The 23,783-nt window shown below is 31.0% G+C and overlaps 1 non-coding gene and 1 pseudogene across 2 annotated transcripts; both read left to right on the top strand.

Moving 5' to 3' along the window:
- The first annotated feature begins 355 nt into the window (after positions 1-355).
- LOC149987451 (photosystem I reaction center subunit III pseudogene) lies at positions 356-1,238 on the top strand (annotated as a pseudogene). The gene has a single exon (XR_016498365.1). The product of XR_016498365.1 is annotated as a photosystem I reaction center subunit III pseudogene (transcript).
- A 317-nt stretch (positions 1,239-1,555) lies between these two features.
- Positions 1,556-2,403, top strand: LOC112295343 (uncharacterized). Its single transcript, XR_002973634.3, has 2 exons — positions 1,556-1,689; positions 1,921-2,403. It is a non-coding gene; the product is annotated as an uncharacterized LOC112295343 (transcript).
- Positions 2,404-23,783: the final 21,380 nt, after the last annotated feature.

Raw genomic sequence — 23,783 nt, forward strand, 5'->3', positions numbered from 1 at the left:
TATATGATAAAAAACCACCTCACTAATTTGATGTCAATGTAAGAAAAACCACAATTGAGTAAGACGAGATTTACATGGTCAAGCTGAGGAAAAGCGGTTCTCACTTGTGTCACTAACGCAACCGCCACATCAGCAGGATGACCGGCGCAGGCGGTAAGGTAGCGGGCACAAGCAGCGAGCCAACTGCGAGGCGGGGAAGGGCGCGCGACGAGCAGAGGCGATAGGCCTTCGCTGCTCGCCGCAGCCCCAGCACCAGATTTTCTGGATAAGATTGTGGCTCGCACAAGCCTCGCTGGGTGGATCCTCGCTCTGCTTCATCACCCCAACCCACCTGCCAATTCATGCAGCAACCCATCGATTCTTCTTCTTCCCCACCTCGTCTTCATTTGTTGAAGTGGGTTTGCAGTGAGTGAGTGACGCAGAGTTTCCGCACAATGGCGTCCTTCACCATGGCAGCCGCCATCGCCCCTGCTGGCCTCGTCGCCCCTCTCGACCTCAGCTCCCGCACCGCCATCTCTGGCTCCCGTGCTTCCGCGTTCGTTAAGAACTCCAAGGCCAGGACGACCTGCTCTGCATCATCCGTCGACGAAACCACCACTGTCGCGCAAGCCGCGGGGAAGTTCGCTACCGCGTTGGCGCTGGCTGCTCTCGTTGGCGGGAGTGATATGGTTGTGCCTGAGGCCAAGGCCGATGTTGCTGGTCTGACCCCTTGCAAGGAGAGCAAGGGCTTCGCCAAGAGGGAGAAGCAGGAGATTAAGAAGCTTGAGAGCAGGCTGAAGCTGTACGCGCCCGACAGCGCACCCGCGTTGGCTTTGAACGCGACCATTGAGAAGACGAAGAGGAGGTTTGCGTTTTACGGCAACGAGGGATTGTTGTGCGGTACTGATGGGCTCCCTCATTTGATTGTGGACGGTGACCAGGCTCATTTGGGCGAGTTTGTGTACCCCGGGTTGGTGTTCTTGTACATTGCCGGATGGATTGGATGGGTGGGCAGGGCCTACTTGATTGACGTGAGGACTTCCAAGAAGCCCACCGAGAAGGAAATTATCATCGACGTGCCTCTCGCACTCAGGATCATGTCGAAGGGTCTCACGTGGCCCGTGGCTGCCATCGGCGAGCTGAGGAGCGGCAAGTTGGTGGAGAAGAGCGCCAACATCACCGTTTCGCCTAGATAAACTAGTGCGTGAACTCCTGTATCTGCTTAATGTGTAATAAACACGGTTTGTAGCTTACTTCCACTATGTTCGCCCGTCTGTGTCTACTGTGTTCACGCATGTGAGATTGAGTAATATGATTGATTCCTCTCTGAAGGAGCTGTTTGAGTGACCTCAATCCCTTGTTGCGCTCTCTTCTCGCTCTATTCTATACAATCTCTTAGGTGTATATACTGATTATCAATATCCTTGAGGTAGGGGCTTCATAATTGCGACATTAGAGCGTGTGGAATTGTGGGTGGTTATTCTTATCTCTTTCGATTGGTCTCCGCTACTCTAACTAAATACATGGTCGTCTTCACTGATTTCGTTTGGGTTGGCTAGAAAATGTTGTATTATCACGTCGCTTTAGAGTGCCGTGTAGAGCTACAGGTTTCTAAATAGGTTGTGGTACATAATGTGCCTGAATTGGGTGAGATTTGCGCAGATATGAGTTCAGAATTGTGTGAGATTGTGGAGCGTTAGCTGTCTGCATGTAAGAGACAAATCGACAACGTGCAGCGCCATCTAACATGACGCTTTACATCTTTGTGTTGCATGAGATGTGTCTTCTGATTCTAGTTAAAGAAATGCTGATTTCCTCACCTGGTTGGCGATTTCAGTGTTCTCTTTATGAGACATATGAGATATATTGGAATCGTTTTTGGACTAACTGCCTCGGCATGGAAGTAATGCTCCTTCTTACGATTGTATCTGAAAATTGTAGGGCTTACGCGATACTCTGGATCACATCTGTTGACGTAATCCCAAGTGATTTTTCATGAAATAATTCCCTGTTTGCTGTACTCGAATTTGATCACGAACTGCTCGAAAGGAGTCATGCTCTGGAGTTCATTTGTATTGTAGTGAGGGCCTTTCCTGAACACATTTGTCACAATTGGTTGTGAAGAGTGCCATTGCTCCTGTGTGTTGCACCATCTGTTTGGTTTCGCTTCCGTTCAGTTAGGGCAAACGTGGGTTCATCAAACCTCAGGTTTTACTAATAGAATGGGTCCATCGAGCACAGACTCGGCGTTTGTTTATTGGAAAATATCTAGGAACTTTTGGATAATCATAGTTAATTTTCATTCGTGAGAATGACCTTGAGAACTTCGATGTGTATCAAGACTCTAGTCTTGGATTGACTGTCAGTGAAAGCTAAGGACAGTTGCTTGTTTCTTTGAAATAATGTGTATTTGTATTTGTTTTAGTTTTGCTGTAGTTCAGATTTTGTCTTTTGCATAAATCATGTGGAATTGGAAGGTTTTTCTGAAAATATAATATGTTTAAAATGACTATTTAACATCTTAAATTGGTTGTGTCAAGTAGAAAAACTGAATCAATAAACAAAAATGTGTTTTCACTAAGGAAAGTAAATATGAATTAAATATCAACATTTCACCTATACACACCACACAGATGAGAAAACCCTAAAAAAGTATTAATTTTAGGTAGAATGTAGTTTGGGAGAATAGAGGCATTTGGAGATCTAAAATAATATAAAAAATTGCGAAAACAAATAAAAAAAATCTATAAAATATGTGGGTGAAGTTTTGAATGAAAAGTTTCATTCTGAAATCTTTTTGTAATTTTTATTTCTATACAGACTGCTTCACAATGCAATACTAGATATCAGTATGCTTGATACACCTATGTATGGGATGATTGGAAGTTAATAGAACTTCTAATTTATTAAATTATTTTTGTAAATTAAGAAATTGAATAATTACTTGATTAGATAGTTATGCCACATCTTAAGAAACAAAAAGTTTTTCTTTGAATTCTTGAAAATAGTTTCATCTTTTTCTTTATAATGTAGAGTATAATAATAGACTATTTGAAAAAACTCTTTTTGTATATATTGATACCACAACTCTACCTACTTAAAGACGAGATTATTCATTGAGTAAATTAGAATTGGATAATTTTTCTAATATATGTTTTTAAACTTAAAAATCGTTAAAATTTAATTTAAACTACAAAAACATTACTAGATATGAACTCAAATTCTATATATTTGAGTAAAAAAAATTAAAAAATATATATCTGTATATCTATATATATCTATATATATAAACTATAAAAACCAAAAACTTTGCTACTAAATAAATAGATTATATTTTCATAAATAAAAACAAAAAGAAATTATTTAGCATATATAATGTCATATCTATTGCTATTTTTGTATACAATAGAAAAATTAAGGATTTTTTTATGAGATTTGTTTTTTTGTTTTTTTTTTTTTGGTATTAAGTCACTTAGATGCAATGTAATACGATTAATTTCTAATAGGTATTCTTTTGCTTTAAATTATCAATGTTAGATTTAAGTATTATTTTTAGACATTAATTTTTGGCTCTTATTCAAAACAAATATTTATATGTTAATTTATTTCTTAAAAAAATGAAATAATTATTTATATATTTTGTTTCATTAAATCTATGAATGTTTTTCTTTAAAATAATTACAAACTTAGAATTCTTGATTTTAATATACATACCATTAAAATAAAAATTTAATTATAATGTAGAATCTAATTAATTCACCAAATATAAGCATATAAGTAATTCTAAATACTTCTAATTAATGTTTTGCAAGAAATCATTCATGTATTTTTATTTTGACATATTTTATTTTTTTAAAGTCAAATAATACACAAAATAATTTTAAAATTTTGTTGAGGTGCTTACTTGAGATTTATAAGTAACAAAAGTACTAATCAATTTTTTGGATCTTTAAGCATTTATTTAAAATAAATATATATATATATATATATATATATATATATATATATATTTAAAACTTCACCAAAACTATTTTTATTCTTAAAACTATATAATAATGAATTAATATTATACAAAGCAATATAGAATAATTTTATATAATTTTTAGTATATGCTTTAATGTGTACATTACATTAAGAAGGGTTAAAGTAGAACATTGCATTAGAATATTGAAAGAATGATCAAAAATATTTTAAAATTTTAAAATCCAAAAATTATTACAGATATCTAACAAGATTTTAGAAATATTCTTAGAATATTCTATTAAGTTCTAAAAGGCTCAAAAATATTCTTCAAATATTTTAATATAAGGTTTTTATATTTGAATATTTAAATATAAGATTTTAAAAAGATTCCTAAAAACTGTTATTGTTTAGAACCACTTTCTCAAGCTTCTATATCTAAGGAGGCAGTGGCACCTGTACATTAATAAAAAAAATTCACCAATTCAATAATGTAAGGAGTCTTGGATTAGTCTTCCAAAAAAGTTTAATGGCACATACTCAAAGTTCTAAGGATTTGTTAACCAAATTCGATTGGTAACTTTTCTACAACCTAAGTACTATCCAACAAAAGAGTCATGAGTTGGTTTAGTTGGAACCTTGCTCACAAAACAAGCCTTATCTTTATTTGCTCCTTTATTTGAGAAGAGACCTCTAATCTTAAGCAAATTTAAAGCTTTTTTAGAAGCATTTATAGAGGCATTTGGAAAATTTGACAAGGCTTAATAGACAACAACAAAGATTCACTTATTACGTCAAGGATCACACTCTATATCAGTTTATGCATATGATTTTAGATAATTTGTTTATGATATCAATTGAAATAAATAAGATCTTAAGAGCCAATTCTATTGAGGACTAAGGTATGATATGAAAGACCTATTATTATTATTATTATTATTATTATTATTATTATTATCTAATCTTTAAATACTCAATGAAGCTATTAGTCAAGCTATGAAGTACAAAAATTGATTATTTTAATGCCATCAAGATCAACACTTGCGATATTTGACAAAGCAACACACTAAAAATTTATACTTTGCTGCTTCAACAAATACATTACTTCTATACTTTGGAGTTAAGGATATGCAAATTACTTCTATACTTTGGAGTTAAGGATATGCAATACCATTCAAACTTCTTACAACAAAAGAAAAGAAGCATTGATTTGAACAAGGCCTATGCTTATATTTTGATGAAGAAGATTAGAAATTTAGAAAATATTTGAAGAAACAACATACAACCAGGAGTAGGAGTACAATCATTTTGAAAAATAAAGAGGCCTAGCTACAATAAGTATTGTGCAATTGGACATTTTGACATCTCAAATTCATTAAAATTCTTCTCTCTTTGCCCAATCTACTTGATGTTCTAGTATTCTTTTATTTCTTAGTCTATAAAAATGTCAAACAAATGCCTTATTAAATTCAAGAGCATCTGCTTATTTTTTAGATAAGTTCTCCAAACTTCATAAAATTCTTCTAGTATAGAAGTTAAAACTTATACATATAAAAGTAATAGATGGTCAATTTTTATCTTAAAGCAGTGTTACTCATGAAACCATACAATTAGAAATATCATTTGTGGCCTATAGTAGCAAAATAATATTCAATATTATTAAAATATCATCCAATCTTATTATTTTAGGATTTTTATGGTTAAAAAGATATAATCCATTTATAAATGAGAGGTTTCATAAGGTTGAATTTCCTATAGAATTCCTTTGGACAAAACCTATCAAAAAGTCATCAATAACAAAGCTTTTATTTCTTGAAGCAAGGACTTTTATGAAGATAACTAAGAAGAAAATGTCATTTGTTATTTATGTAACTTCAACTTGCAAAGAAGCAAGCTTTCTAGTAGCTATCTCAAAGTAATATAAAGAATTTAAGATGTCTTTGAAAAGAAGAATGCTGACATATTGTCGAAGCATTGACCATATGATTATGCAATTGATCTTTAAGAAGGGACTCAAATACTATTTGTAGAGCATTGTCGTGCATTGGTTTGGCTACTATGTAAAAATAATGTTTATAAATATTTAATGTAAAATTTATTATACAATGTGGTAAGAGCCACATTATTAGATTTTAGTTAGTCACAAAATATAATTAAATTATTACTTTGAAATGGTTAGTTTAAAAGGGTTATTATTAAAATTGATTTTATATTGATAATAGTTTTATATATTTAAAGTTACCTTTTCTAGACATTGGTGATCCTTAAAGTTTTATTTTGTTTATTTTATTTGATGTTTAGAGCATATATTACATAAATCTTATTAGTAAAAGGGTTGGAAAGGAATCTTGGTAGCAAAAAGAGAAGTTAAGATATTCATATGGATGAATGGAGATGGATGATGAAAATATCCATTCCGATTGGCCAGAAATCATGCTTAATGGGCTTCAAGGAGGTAGCTCGAGGCCTTATTAGAGATTAGGATTATTCTTTGATGCCATTCTAACTTTGGAGGCTAAAGTCAAAAAGTTTCGGTTTTTGGCTATGGTTTTGGCACAAATTTGTGTGATTTGGAATTTATATGAAATAGATATGAATACTCAAAGTTAAGGTGATGATTTTGTACCTATTATCTTTCTTTTGAACATAACGTATGCATATAGAAAGCAATAAGAGATTGGTGACTAGAGTTGAAGAGAGAACTTTCTTGGCTATTTTTTTTGTATACTTCTTTATGCATTCCAAATTGGAATGAAGGAGATATTGAAAGTTAAAATCAGCACTTTAAATCTAAGGGTAGTAAGTGATCTAATTCACTAGTGGTTGTGTTTTGAGCTCTATCTTGATCAATTTGACAAGTTTTTAGCTCAAAATTTCCAAAAAATATGTATAATCATGTTTTTAAACTTTATGCATAAATTTTGTATCATTTGAATTTTGGGTTTTCAAGATATAAAGAAAATAATATTTAGGTGTTTGTAGATTAGGATTTAGAATACCTGGTAGGATTTCTAAGATGCCAAAAGATTGACAATGAATTTATAGTTTATTTTTTTATGGTAAAGCTTAAGATTGAGTGCTACACTATTTAAAACTTTTTAAGAAATTGAATAGTTGGATCAAGAGATATGAATTTCTAAAGTTTGGAAAGAAGAAATCCTTTGCAGGAAAAATATGTTTGGAAAGGTTTTGCTACAATTTGGGTATTTTATATAAAGTGAAGAGGTTTTAGGAGCCAAGACTTTGTATATAAGTTAAAGGTGGAATAAATATTTTATTAGAGCTTAGCTAATAAGTTAAAATTAAACTTTCTATAGATAGATACTCAATGTATTTTCAAATTATAAATCATGCTTTATAACAATATATAATTTGAGAATTGATTAAAGAAAGAGAAGAATAGAAGAAAATATTTTGGATAAGAAATAGATATTTCAAATACAATGTCATGTCTTTTGAATTGAGAAATGCTCCATTAATATTCCAACATTTGGTGAATGATATTTTTAAAAAATTCATAAACAAGTTTGTTATTTCATATTATGATGGTATCTTAATCTACTCCAAGATTCTTGAAGAACATAAAAAATATATGAGATAAGTCTTGCAAAAGTTACAAGATACAAGATTATATACCAAATTTAAAAAATATATATTCTATCAAGTAAAAATAGAATTATTTTATATATTATATCTAATGAAGGCCTATTGATGGATTGAAAAAATTTCAAGTTGTAACATACTGGGTAATTTTAAAGACAATAGAAGATGTAAAATATTTTCTTAGACTTGCTAATTTCTATTGAATATTTATCAAGAATCATTTTCAAGTTGTTATTCTTCTCATTTAATTGACATTCAAGGACAAATTGGAATAGGAACCTCAAGCATGAAAAGCTTTTTAAGATTTAAAGATAACTTTTACTAAAGTTCAAATCTTAATGCATCTAAATTTTACAAAGGCCTTATATTTGGAAATTTATACTTCCATCTTTGCATTAAAAGTTTTGCTATTATAAATAAAAAAAGACAGGAAGCTATACCAAGTAGTATTTTATTTTAGAAAAATTTCAGCTATAAAGATTAATTATAAGATTTATAATAAAGAGATTCTTGTAATTATAGACTCTTTTTAAGAATGACATTACTTGTTGGAAGGAACTACAAATCTTATAATTTTAAATATAGATCACAAAAATTTGGAGTATTTTATATCGACTCAGATTTTGAACCGCTACCAAGCTTGTTAGAGTATGTCATTATCTTGTTTTGATTTTGTGATTATATATTAATAAAAAAAATAGCAATGACTATTAGAAGTTATTATATTATGTGAAGTCTTACTTGAAAATGTATCAAACATTCAGCTGTAGAAGGTAAAAGAAAATTGCAACAATAAGTACTAACAACTCTAATAGAATCATATATAAATTGTAATTAAATCTTAAAAAATATTAAAAACATTTATCAAGTCTAATTAAATTTTCAAATAAATTATAAAAAAATTAAAAAAAAACCTAAAAAAATTATAATTGAATCCTAATCAAATTCTAAAAAAATCTTTAAAAAATCTTAGATAAATTCTAATAAAAACTTGAACAAATCTTAGAAAATTTCTAATCAAAATATAAAAAAATATTAGACAAATCCTAAAAAAATCATCATCAAATCCTAATCAAATCCTAATCAAATCCTAGATAAATTCTAATAAAATTTTAGTCAAAATCTAATCAAATTCTAAAAAAATCCTAATCAAATTCTAAATAAATCCTAATCAAATCCTAAACAAATTCTAGACAAATCTTAATCAAATATTAGATCCTAATTAATCCTAAATCTTAAAAAAATTATTAAAAATATCTTGTAGTAGATTGAAACTTCTATAATTAACAATCAAGCCATTGATTTTAACTCAAATTCTGCATACTTCTCAAAAACTAAGCTAGAAATAAGTATAAATATTTTAAAAAATATCAAACTAATAAAATAGAAGATAAATCCTAAAAGTCCACTTGGGTGTTGGCCAGCCTCCTTCTCTAATCTTAATGCTAATATTTTAAAGCCAAAATCTCTTAATTCCATAATTAAACGATTCATAAAATTTATATATATATATATATATATATATATATATATATATATTGAAAATCAATTCTACTATCTATATATGTAAATTTCATCTCAATCTAACTAGAAGATTGCTAAAAAATCTTAAAAATCCTCAATAACTCTCAAAACTCTATTTTTTAGTCTCCAACTTACTTGAACTTCAATAAATTTTAATTTAATTTTTTAATCATGTTCAAATTTTTAATACATAATAAAAATAATCAAAATCACAAATCCTTAAATTTTTATTTATAAATCTAGTATTAAATTCATAAAATTTTCATAAATGTAAATATTTTTTTATTTTATAAAATCAAATTCACCAAAACAACCCTAACTTTGTAAAGCTCTTATAAAGTCATTAAAAATTCAAATTACTTAAAATCCATGCTTAAAAAAATCTTCTAAAGTCTTCTTTCAAATCTTATTTTTTTATTTACAAAAGAACCTTAGAATTTCCATATGAGCACAATTTTGTATCTTAAGATCTGATTTCGATCCTAATTGGTAATCAATCCTTTTAAGATATTGTTGTTCTCATTGTGTTCAAGCTTCAATATACTAAAGCAATTGAACTAATAGAGGTGAGTTTGAACACGGGAAAAGACTGGTTATATGAATTGGGTCTATTAGTGTCACAATTGACTATACTCTAGCTATTTGAAATCAATTATCAAACTACAAAAAACCAAGGCTTACTACTTTCGTCTTAATTCAACACATAATCTATTCTACGAATATCAATTCAACAATATTTTCATATTCTTATCAGTTCATCTCCCACTTACTATCTTTGTGGTTTATATATATATTCAATTATTGATCTCCAGCTTACTTATTATATTTAATTTCTCAATTCATCACACAGAATTCAATATCTTCACTTAATACAACACAATTCAATAATCTCAATTCTCAAGGTCACAGATTTTTTCCAAAACGATCAGTTCAAAGTCATATTCTATAATATTCTAATATTAGTTTTAATAATACTTCTCTCAATCACAATTCTTTATAAGAAAATAATAAAAGTAAAGAAAATAAAGAGGTAGCACTAAGCTTATCCCGACTTATGACTATCATAGTCTGGCCCCGATCTCCCTTTCTCAATCTCTTTATCCTACCAAAAGATAGACCGTTGGTTAGTAGATTCTAAAGATTATGAACCTTTGAATTCTTAATCATTTGTTCTACTAACAATCTATTGTTACCAACTAAACTGCCTAACTATAAGTCTAATTCTCAAGGTTATCAATAATCAACTAGTAACTTATCACAAAATTTATTTACATATTCTACATAGCCGCACTCTTAATTGTGCAGTGCCTTCGCAAACATTATTTATCCTCAACTTATAAAGATGTAGCAGGGTTGGCTTCTTTAGTGTATAGCATTAGCTTACCACCCTTTGAATTGGTGACTTCTTCCTTTGCTACATCTTTATCGTCTGACTCGATATTTGAGGATTTTCTATCCAAATATGCCATCAGATCTTCATTCAATAAACCCAATTCTCGTACCTGAGACTCAAGACTGGCAATTTGGTTATTGCACTCCTCCAATATCTTCTACCATTCTTTTGTTAATTTCAAAGGTATCTTCGAAGGTGTTGTCGCTGAAACTGGTGTATTGGATTGTACTAAATCATTGGCCTCCTTCTCTAATGCGGCTAGTTTGATTTGCAACATCACAACCTCTACCTGTAGCTGCTCTTGCCATTCCTTCCAATTAGTCTCCATCTTTGCTTTCTGAGACACCATGTTTGCCATCTTCTCCTTTTCCGACATCCACTTCTCTTTAATTCGAACCTCTACTAGCGCAACATCAATTAGTGGTAAGTTTTGCGAAATGTGCAAAAATCCATGTATATGCACTCCTCAAAAATCCTGCTATTTCTCCTTAGTCCAACAAACATCCATTCAGATCGATTCTATATTAGTCACAATAATATACTCCAATGGTGGCAATTCATCCTTGCAGCTTATATTGCGTTGTTTCTCCTCCCTATTCAACTGCCTTTTAGTCTTATCAATCGCCATTGTATTCTAACACAAGCAAGCACTCATAACTAATCTCTCAAAATACACATACACGGCTGCTTACACAAAAGAAACCACGATGCTTGTCAAGAGCCCCCTTCCTTCTTCTTACTATGGTCCAATCAATTGGGTCAACTCTCCCTTATTTTCTACGATTCATCATGATGAAATATCCTACTAACTAGGTTTGACAACCAGTCTTTATTATCGCTGTCACTAATTCCAAATATATTCCTCACACTTCTTATCACCTTACATTTACTATCCTATCATCATCATTATTTATCCCCCGCCTTTTATAACAAAAAATCCATCTCGGATTTATGTATAATAAAGTTTAAGCCGATTGCTATTGATCCATGTCATAAATTTAGTATCCATAAAATCTTCCAATTGTACTGAACCATTTGGAAATCCGTTAATAACTCGATATGGTCCATGCCATCGAACTTGAAATTTTCCTAGAAAATTTTTAAATCGACTATCATAAAGAAGTATCAAATTATTTGGCATAAAAGCCTTTGATCTAAACTTACTATTATAATAAGTCTTCCTTCTTTTTTGTGTATTTTCTATTATCATTAATGCATTGGCTCTCGTTTCATCCAATTTTTCCAATTCTTCTAAACAATACCGTAATGAATCATGATCTCCCAATCTATTATCTATAACAATTCGTAAACTGTGGACTTCCAATTCAATAGGTAATATTGCTTCATGGCCATAAACCAATTGAAAAGAGGTAGTATTGGTAGTAACTTTATACGCAGTACGGTATGCCTATAAAGCTCCGAACAACTTAGTGTCCCAATCTGTTCCCACTCCTAAAACTATTTTTGTTAAGATTTTACATAAAATTCCAATAGTCTTTTTCGTTTGTCCATTGGCTCTAGGATGATACGGTGTACTCTTACGATGTTTTATCTCGTATTTAGCCATAAGTGCTTTGATTGTACTATTTATAAAATGAGTTCCTTGATTACTAACCAATTCTCGTGGACAACCAAACCGTGTAATAATATTTTCATACAAAAAGGTTGCTAATGTACTTGCACTATTGATTTTTGTAGCTACGGCTTCAGTCCATTTTGTTATGTAATCCATTGCTACTAGTATATACCATTTTTGTCCATTTTTCGAGGTTGGTGCAATTGGTCCCACAAAATCAATTCCCCATTTTTCAAAAGGTGCTTGAATCAGAATTGGTATCAATAGCATTGCTGAAGTTCCATTAGGTCGACCCGTTCTCTGATATGAGTCACAATAATGGACGAATTGGTGGACATCTGCAAACATTGTTGGCCACCAATAACCAGCTTATAAAGCTTTACGAGCCATGTTGTCTCACGTAAAATGTCCACCACAACTGTTCAAGTGGCAACCTTCCAATATAGTACCCACTTTAGTCTGATAAATACAGTGTTGCAAAATTCCATCCTTGCTTTGTTTATATAAAGCTTCATCAATCATCATATAAGGTGCACATTTTAATATTAAGTGTCACTTAAGCTTTTCATTAAAATTAGATGGAAAGGTTTGAAATGTCAAGTATTAAATTATTTCACTATACTCCAGAGTAATTACATCTACCACAAATAGTTCCGTATCGGATAGTGCATCGTTAATAGGTTTATTATCTAATATATTGGATAACCGAGATAAATGGTCCGCATTGGAATGTGATTTTTCTGGTCTTTCCTAAATAGTAAAGTCAAATTCCTGCAAGAGTAAAATCCATCGTGCAATATGACCACTCAATTGAGGCTTATTAATCATATATTTTAAAGCATCATGGTCGACATGAAAAATAAATTTATAACCAAGAAGATAATGTCGAAACTTTTGTATGGAATAAATCATCCTCAATGCTTCTCTTTCGGTTGTTGTATAATTTCTTTCAGCTACTACCAATTGATGACTTGCATAATAAATAGGGTGATCAAAACTTTGGTCATTTTTCTGGCTTAGCACAAAACCAATCATGACATTAGATGCATCCACATAAACTTGGAATGGTTTTGTCCAACAAGGTGCCATCAATATTGGTACTGAAACCAATTTTTGTTTCAATGTTTCGAATGCAATTGTACATTCCTTTGTCCAAAATCGACTAATCCCATCGGTTGGTGGTTTTTTCAAGAGATTTGTCAAGGAAAGGCATATAACTACGAATAGATAGATAAATCGTTGATAATAACTAACATAGTCGACAAATGCTCGAACATCCGTAATAGTGTCTGGTTGCTTCAATTCTAGTATAATCTTTATTTTATCTGGATCTGTAGCAATGCTTGCCATTGAAACTATATGATCCAACAGTTTACCAAAAGGTATACCAAATTGGTACTTTTCTAAATTTAAAGAAATTCCATATTTGGCACATTGATTCAAATATTGACCTAGACATTCTAAATGCTTGGCTCTCATACTAAATGTACAGAATTCATCTAGAAATATTTCCATTGAAATTCGTAGATAATCTTAGAATGCTTGCATCATTACCCTTTGAAATGTAGCTAGTGCATTACAAAGCCCAAACGGCATAATCTTACAGGCAAAGGTCCCCCAATCCGTAATAAAAGTAATTTTTAACTAGTCTTCTTTTGCAATCTTAACTTGATTATAACTGGAGAATCCATAAAGAAATGAATTACATTCATGCCCAACGACAGCATCCAATATACTATCCGTGAATGGTAAAGGAAAATAATCCTTCTTGGTAGCCGCATTTAATTTGTGAAAATCTTGACAGATGCAAACTTTTCCATTTTTTTTTGGTACCATAACAATTGGTGAAACCCATTTACTGAAAGGAACTGGATAGATAAATCCAACCTCCAATAATTTATCCAGTTCTTCTTTTACCATAAGTGAGTATTTTGGATTAAGTCGATGTTATCTTTGATGTATTAATGTAGTATTTTCCTCCAATATAATTTGATGCTTACAAACTTCAGCTGGAATTCCTTTCAAATCTGCATACGACCATGCAAAAGTGGTTTTATGCGTTAAAAAGTAATCCACCCAAATTTCTTTCTCCTTGCCTTTTATACTATCATAAATCTGAATGATTTGGGAAGCCTCCCCTGTACCTAAATTAATTGATTGACATCGTGGAATTTTAGGAGTCTCTAAAATAATGTTCTATTCAATTCTAGAATCTTTCATAAAATTTGACAAATTAAAACTTTCTAACTCCTGTTCCATAGCACAACATGATTAACATCCTATCTATTCATCTAATATGCAATCATATGATGAGAATCGTCAATAACATCTGGAGGAACTAAGTACTCTCCTGGTCTCTTGCATTGGTATTTCATTCTAGTGTGCTCGATAACTTGCCTTGTATCAGCATAAATTGGGTCAAGTGCACAAATTTCTTCTTCTGTAGATTTCTCTTCATAATCCAACGTGAATTTTGAACTGACAAATTGAGTTTCTCCGTGATATTGGACAGGGTATATTTGAAGCACAATTTTATCATTACCTTTCCCAATTGTTAATATACCACGGCTCTAGTCATTTTGAGCTTTAGCTTAATACAACCACGATTGTGCCAATAAAATTGAATATGACAATATAGAGCTTTGCAATCGGAAAACAATATAATCAATTTTGTAAATAATCTCCGCAATTACTGTATCAATACTTTATAAAATATCCATAGGTTTAACTCGACTAGAGTCAACCATTCTCAAAACCATTGTAATAGGCAATAAGTGATCCAAACCTAACTCGTCCATTGTAATGGCATTCATAAGATTTATACTAGATCCTCCATCTACTTGCACTCTCGATACTAATACTCCATCAATTGAAACATCAATTATTGGTGCACCCGGATCGGGATTCAAACTTATTTCTCAGATTTCTTTATTTTAAGATTTGCGACGAATTAATAAAGAATTCAAGATAGTTTGGCACTCAAGTGCTACCACCAATAGTTGCTTCATAGAGATCGTGGGCTGTATGGTACCTAAATCTTTTAGAATATCATATGGTTCTATATTAGTAATAATTTCTAATGTCCGTTTCTTATTTCCAGTCCTAGACACTAACGTAGGTAAATTGGTTTTCTCTATATTAGATATTGATAAAGCTACTGGAAGTAAATTTGACGGAGCTTGTAAAATTGGTTTTTTCAATGGATAAGACTGTTCTCCCAATTGGGCTGATATTGGTTCATTGGAATTTGGTTGTCGACCAAATATATTGACAAGATTAAATGGAGAGCATTGACCTATATCTAATATTAGATTTCTATTCGAAATTTGTACTAGGTTATTTTTGCCCGATAATAGTCTATTAGGATTTACAAGAATTGCTTTCTTGTAAGTATAGCTTGGACTACTTCCATCTAATAAATTGGTGATTTCCGTGTCCCGTTATTTTTTTCTTCTATAATTTAAACACTCGATTGTATCTTTTGATCATAATTATTAGGGTTAAATGGAACATTGCATTGATAATAAAAATGATCCGATTACTTGTAATTTCTACATACTAGAGCATATTCATCTATAAACCTTGGATTAGGGCATTCATTGGCATAATGACCAATTTCCTGACACCAATAGCAACGTAGTGGTTTTTGGTCGATATTGTCAGGTACACTTGGAGTCTCCATTGGAATATATCTACTAGGCTGATTTCACGTAGCGATAGTAAATGATCTTAGCTGATCAATTGCTATTGGTTGAGAATTGGACTGCTGAATTGGTATAGTTTGGAGATTATCTCCTTGATTATTTCCACCGTTCTACATATTTGTTCCAATAACCAGTTTATAATTAATATTTTGAAAATTTCCAAAGCCACAATTAGGTTGATTTGAGCGATTACTATTCCAACCACCTATATTTTTCAGTATGTACTTGATTAACATCCCATTGAGTTGGTTGTATTAATGTCTAGTTATTGAATTGTTGTTGCCTTTGTAAATGCCAACAGTTTTGGATAGGGTGCTTTCCTCTACAAAATGTACATTGAACATCCGTTTGTCTAGATGATAGACATTCCATATCAAAATGACCTTGTCCCTTACAATTATTACACCATATATTAGGTCTTATATTAGAAGGCTTATGTCGTTTTTTCTTATCTTTAGCCAAATTCACAGCCAATTCTTCCATCTTCTTTGTTAGATTTAATAACAAGGCTTAATTTGGATCTTTAATAGTTGCATTTGTGAACAACTCTAGCTGTTGATAGGTTGGCGATGTAAAATAAGGTGTCATTGTTATTGGCGCTATTACTTAGAGTGGGGTAGCATTAATTGGTTTTTGCAACATAACATTCTTCACATTGGAAGCAGGAATTTGTGGATAATTACTCATCGACACATTTTTTGATTGTATTTATTGGCTTTCTGAACTTGGAATCATTGTAGCCTCCATTGTTAATAATTGGTCATAATGACATTCTTCTTACACCTTTGCTCTTGCCAATGATGCCTCTATCGTAGCTGATCGAGCCTCTTTTACAAACATTTTCAATTCTGGTGGATGCAAATCATTAATTAATATCGATAATATAAACGCATCTAGTATTTGATTATTTGGCCATTTATGAAGTATATCCACGATCCGACCATAATAGGATTCTATTAATTCTTCCATAAATATCCTGCTATTTATCAAACTTTCTCTAAACCGATCTTTAAATCCAATTGGTCTAAAATGGATTAGAAAAGCATTCCTCAAGGCCTCCCAATTGAAAAATCTATCCACTGGTTGCCGATTATACCATTCAAAAGCTATATCTTTTAAAGTTGCTCGCAACCATCTCAACTAAATGTCTTCAGTTCTACCATTATTAGCCATGTAGGCTATCAAAAATTGAGATATATGGTGATCAAGATCAGAGCCCGGTCAACCACTAAAAGTAGGTAATAGTGCCATACTTGTAGTGCGGTCTCCTATTGCTCCCATTTATACCACAATTCGTACTTCTGGTACTCCCGCCGCCATTGGTGTTATCATTGGTCTCCTTGCTATTTTAATTTGAATTTTTCTTCTTTTAATTTTATTTGGACCTACAATTCTTTTTTGTCGTTCCCATAGGAGATTTCTTATGTGTAATCACTCCTATCTTTCTTTTGCTTGTCGATTAATTCTTTGATAATTCTCTCCTTCATGATTATCACTCATAATCTTCTTTACAAAATCAATACTACCTTGAATTATAACTCACATATTTGTAACCCTAAAACTGGTTCTTCTCACATTCTCATTCAACATATAATTCCATCTCCCATACAATCAATTTTTAACATTTCATATTGTTATCATTTTTCTGACAGTGGTGCCAAAATGTTGTTCTCGTTGTGTTCAAGCTTCAATATAACAAAACAATTGAATTAATAGAGGTGGATTTGAACACGAAGAAAGACTGGTTATATGAATTGGGTCTGTTAGTATCACAATTGACTGTACTCTAGCTATCTGAAATCAATTATCAAACTACAAAATACCAAGGTTTACTACTTCCATCTTAATTCAACACATAATCTATTCTACGAATATCAATTCAACAATATTTCCATATTCTTATCAGTTCATCTTCCACTTACTCTCTTTGTCGTTTATATATATTCAATTATTGATCTTCAGCTTACTTATTATATTCAATTTCTCAATTCATCACACAGAATTCAATATCTTCACTTAACACAACACAATTGAATAATTTCAATTCTCAAGGTCACAGATTTTTTCCAAAACGGTCAGTCCAAAGTCATATTCTACAATATTCTAATATTAATTTCAATAATACTTCTCTCAATCACAATTCTTTATAAAAAAATAATAAAAATAAAAAAAATAAAGAGATAGCACTAAGCTTACCCCGGCTTATGACTATCATAGTCTGGCCTTGATCCTCCTTTTTCAACCTCTTTATCCTACCAAAAGATAGACCGTCGGCCAGTAGATTCCAAAGGTTATGAACCTTTGAATTCTTAATCATTTGTTCTACTAACAACCTATTGTTACCAACTAAACTGCTTAATCATAAGTCTAATTCTCAAAATTATCAATAACCAATCACTAACTTATCACAAAATTTATTTACATATTCTATGGATATCAATTCTTATTTTTGTAAGATAATTTTTGCTAAAATTAATTGCTTATTTTCTTGTATATATGCTTAAATCTCTTATTTTTCTAACCTACCTTATTTTATCTTATTTATCACTCTACAAAATAAAAAGAAGTCTGTTTTGTAAAAAATTAGTATTTTACTTTTAATTTTACTATCTTTTGACTGTTATCTATATTTCTAAGATAATTTGCAATAATATTTTGAAATAAAATCTCCTGTAATATAATATTTTTTACTCTTTTATCTATTAGCTAAGTTATATTATGACAACATTTTATCAAAGAAATCATATCTTGCTCTAAAGACTAGTGAAGTAGTATTTGATCAATAATATACTACTCTCTTGAAGCCAAAATAATTTTATCTTTATGCTACTTGTATGCTTACATTTTTTGATTTAAGTTCTTATAAACAAATTCATACAGCATCAACTAAAGACTCATTAATTTGTAATATGAAGTAGTATCCTGACGACAATCAGTTTCAGTTTGTGAAAGTTCTTTTGTATTTTGAAGATCGTTTATATATTTAGAAGGAACCAATATAACTTTGTATTTTTTAATTTTATCATGATTTTCTAATTATATGATATTTTGGATTTAACAAAATATTAGAGCTTATCTCTTGAGATTTTTAGTGATCTCAAATGTAAAAGACTGTAAAGGACTTTTTTATCTAATGTGACATTGTCAAGGACATGAATCTTAAAAAAAGGGAATCCTCAATACACTCTTCTATCACTGAAGAGAACTAGAAAGTCACTCAAAAAGTGATGTAATATTAACTAGAATGGCTATTGCCAAAAAATAAAAAGAATAGAAAGACGTTGACAAGAGTGAAGAAAGCTTCACTCTTACTTTCATGTATACTATCTAACTAAGAACTACGTGGCAATGTCCTATAGAACCTCCAACATGTGTTGACTTTGTTAGCCAAATGTCTTATCTTGTAAGGTAAGTTATCTATGCATGTGCCATGTAGTTCGCTTGTTCCACAAGCTACTACATGGAAATAACTTGTTCCACAAGCTACTAATACATAGTTAGCTTTTTGGCCAAGTTTCTAACCTACAAACACATCTAAAGTCAAAACCACATCTATGAAGCTTCTAGGAAGCTTCTCTAGAAGACTTTATAAAATTATTTTATATTTACCTACTTCTACTTAATCATATAAGTAACTATTGAGATAAATGTATATGTCCGTGAAATTATCCCCCCTTCTAGAGACGAGTTCCACAAGGAGCGATCTTCATATGTTGAGGAAGTCCAAGATGTGGTGAATTATATTTGCTACATACTCCAATCTTTGCTCTCTTTGAAGATGGTTGATAGGTCCTCTCAACCATCTATAGTGTCCCATACCAGGGCAAGAAGACCACCCTATTATTTGATCATTGTTGAGGCCTTCATAACTTCCTTCAAATAAAACATTTGGAATACCATTAGGAGTTGTTTCTACCTCTAATAAAATCACTAAACATCAAGAGTCTCTTCCAAGGTCATAATACCAATCACGTTATATCTTGCCATCTATTCAAGAAAGGACATCATTCTTGAGGATCTTCATCTCGATTCCATCGTCTTGAAGGTTGTGACAATCACAATGTCTTGTCTTGTAAGTCCGCAAATGAAAGCTCTTGAGTTGAATCTGCTAGTTGTTGGTGCTCCATCTCATTACAAATACAGAGAAGCTACAATGAAAGATAGAAGGTAGAATGTTATTTTTCTTTAATCTTGTTTCTTTTATAGTAAAGATTTGCTATTCTTCATCTTGGTTTTGATGGATGTCATTGATGAAAGACTTCAACTTTCTTTGCTGTATTTACAAGATTCTTTCATAGCTCCCATGTGCATTCACTAATATCATATTCATGCCAATGAATAAGATATTTCAATCTATTTCGGTGCCACCTTGAGTCTAAGACTTCTTCCACCCCAAACTCTTAGTTATTATCCACTTCTATAGGAAGAGGTGGTATTTTTCTTCTTTCCAAGATATTCAGTGTCTTATACCGCTCCGGAAGAGATACATAAAATATAGGGTGGATCTTCATAGACTCTGGTAGATGTAATCGATAGGCAATATGATTGATTTGTTCACAAATAGGAAAAGTTCTCAACCTACAATAATTTAATTTATTACAAAGATGAATAGTCTTGATATTATGACAAAGTAACCATACCTTGTTACTCATATTATATTGTGGTTGCTCCTTGCAATAGGCATCTACATTGATCTTTTGTTGTTCTTGAGCTTCCTTTAATTGTATCTTCATTGTTGTATGCAACTCTGACAAGCAATTTGCTAAATCTTCCACCACAAGATTATCAACTTTTACAAAGTCAAAAGTATCAAGACGTGAATGATAACCATAATTGGCAAAGAAAGGTGTTTATTGAATGGAAGAATGTATCGAATTATTATATGCAAACTCTGCCAATGAAAAAAGAATTGTCCAATCATCTTGATGATAGTTGATGATACATTTCAAATATTGCTCTAGAACTTGATTTACCCATTCCATTTGTCTATCAGTTTGAGGATGAAAAATTAAAGAAAGCTGAAGAAAGTTGAAAAAAGCTTTATATCCATCTTTAAAGTCCTAAATAGGATTCTCCAAAAACTTAATACAAATTGAATCCCCCTATCCGATATAATATCCTTTAGCAATCCATGATAGCGATAGATATTTTCAATGAAAAACTTAGTTGTTTCTTCACTTCTCATAGATTTTGTATATAGTAGAAAATGTGCCATCTTAGTAAAATGATCTACTATCATGAATACAGAGACATAAGAATCTGAGATTGGAAGATTCGTGATGAAATCCATAGAAATAAAAGACCATAGTTGTTCTGGAATAGATAACGGCTGAAAAAGTCCTTAAGGTCGATGACGAGGAGTTTTTGATCTTGAGCATATATTTTAAGATTGTACAAAATCTTTGACTGCCTTTCACATTTGCAGCCACTAAAAATCCCTAGATATTAGTTCCAAAGTTTTATTGTACCCAAAATGTCCTCCTACTAGAAAGTCATGACGAGCTTGAAGAATACGTAATCGAGCTTCATCTTCTAGAATATATAGGCGTCCTACAAAATATAATAGATTATTCTTGAATTCAAACTTAGAAGTATTATGGGACTTAGAAGAAGTATCCTTAATATCTTAAACAAGAAGATCAGAGGACATACTTGATTGAATTTGCTTCACAAATATTGAATCAATAGTCAATGTTGATTTTATAGCTCAAAGATGAAAATGCTCAGGTTTCAAGAGAATTGATCTCTGTTGATCAAAAGATGCATCTCTTTCTTTTTGTGCAAGATAAGAACGTCTAGAAAGAACATCTGATAGACCTTGTTATTTTTCAGGTCGATAAGTGATCTTGAAATTGAATCTAGATAAAGACATGCTCCAATGGGCTTGACGATGATTCAAGACACCTACTGACATGAAGTATTCAAGATTCTTATGGTCTATATATATGGTAACTAGACTTGAAGTGCCTTCTAGATAATGATGCCATTCTTAAAATGAATCCACAATTGCATGGAGCTCTTTATCATGGATCTCATAATTAATCTCAATTACTCAAAATTTCCTTGAATGGAAAGCTATTGGGTGGAGTTTGTCATCTGTTTCTATTTGTGACAAAATGGTGTTGTATTGTAATACGACTATATGGTGAAAGATGAAAATATGGATCTTATTATAGAAGAGCCAAGTTAAAAGAAAAAGTAGAAAAATATGGATAAAAGATAAGAAGGTAGTAAAACTTTCAATAGTAATGCTGCCCTTTTAGAAAAAATAGCTTCTACTTACTTTGTAGGGCCAAAAATAAGGCAAAATAAGGTAGATTGAAAAAATAAATGATATAAACATCTTTAGGAGGAAGTTAAGAGTAAATTCTAGTAAAAATTACTTAAAAAAACTAGATGTTGATACCCGGAGAGGGCCAATTATTAACCAGGATCGAAATCAGACCCTGAGGCACAAAATGGAGTCTCGACAACGATTCCGGGACTCTTCGATAGATCGGAGAGTGGAATTTGATAGAAGTTTAAATAAGGTTTCTATAGGCATTGATTTTGGGTGATTTGGAGTTGTTATGACTTTGTAAGAGTTTTGCAAAGTCAAAGTTTATTTCGGATGACTTGGGTTTTATGAAATAAAATAGGGTTTACGTTTTGGGTAATTTCGAGAGTTTTGTAATAGATCTACTAGTGAAATTTTGTGAGTTTATGGTTATAGCTGTGTTCAATATGTATTGTGAATTTGAGCTCGATCTAGTAATTAAATTGAGGGATATTGAGGTTTAAGTGAGTCAAGGTCTCATAAAGTAGAATTTTAGGTCTAGTGGGGGTTTTTAAGATTTCTTGCAATCTACTAGTTAGATTGGAGTGAAACTTATGTGAGAGGATATTAGACTTATTTTCCTATGTGCTTGAGAATTTTGAAATCAATCGAATGGTGTATAGGAGAGATATCGGATCTGATAAAAACTAGCAAAATATCTAGTTAATACATCACAAAAGATACAAGAGTTTCATTGACGCTATCCTCAAAAATCTAAATCTATTTTAAGATGACTTTTTTATGAAGCTATGACTAAGATGTTATATATAACAAAGAAAGCATGCATTTCTCACAACAACCTTAGAATTTAGTATATGTAGTTTATAATCCAATATATTGAATTGGAAAGTGTTTAGAGATTTTTCAGATGATGAATCTCAAAGTAAAGTCAAGTTGGAACCTTTTTTTATCACTACTATTAGATCAATTGTTCCAGCTCTTATAATCTTTGGAAGATCATCTTCAAGATCTTGTTGGACCTTCTTAAGTGAAGAAATACCTATGCAACAATCAACTCAAACAAAAAAAATCTTGAAGATGATACTCAAGCTTTAATTATTCTATTGTAGATATGAAATCAATATTCTTTGTAGAACTTGGAGTTAAAAAGAAAGGTGATGTTATGGACATCTAACAAAACGATTTCAAAAATATTCTTTAAATATTTTAAAATAAGATATTTTTCAATATAATCAAAATTATATTATTAAAATATTTTTAAAATATTCTAATATAAGATTTTTAAAATTTTTCTAAAATATTTTTAAAAGATTTAGAATTTTTTAAAAATATTTTAATAGATTTTTAAAAATTCTAGGAAGATTAAAGAAATCATCTGAGAAGCTTCATAGGATTTTTTTAGCTTTAAGTATCATGAAAACTTCTCAAGAAGCTTCTTAATACCTAATATATATTTGAGTCGAAATTGAGGGGATTCTCAGTTTCAACAACATATCTCTAAGAGTTCTAACTCACCTCTTTTAGTATTGATCTTGTATCCATTTGATTTAATTATGTTCTTACTAGCTTTTTTGTTGAATTTCTTGTATTCAACTTCTTGTTTGGTCTTCAATATAATGTATCCATGACAATAACAAAGTAATAAATGTAATATATTTATGTAATACCTTAAATTTAAAAAATCATAAATATAGCTATATATTTATATATATATTTGTATATATATGCCTATAATTTAAATAAAAATAATAAATAAATAAAATTATA

Source organism: Physcomitrium patens, chromosome 18, assembly GCF_059467195.1.
Source record: "Physcomitrium patens ecotype Gransden chromosome 18, ASM5946719v1, whole genome shotgun sequence".
Lineage (NCBI taxonomy): Eukaryota > Viridiplantae > Streptophyta > Bryopsida > Funariales > Funariaceae > Physcomitrium > Physcomitrium patens.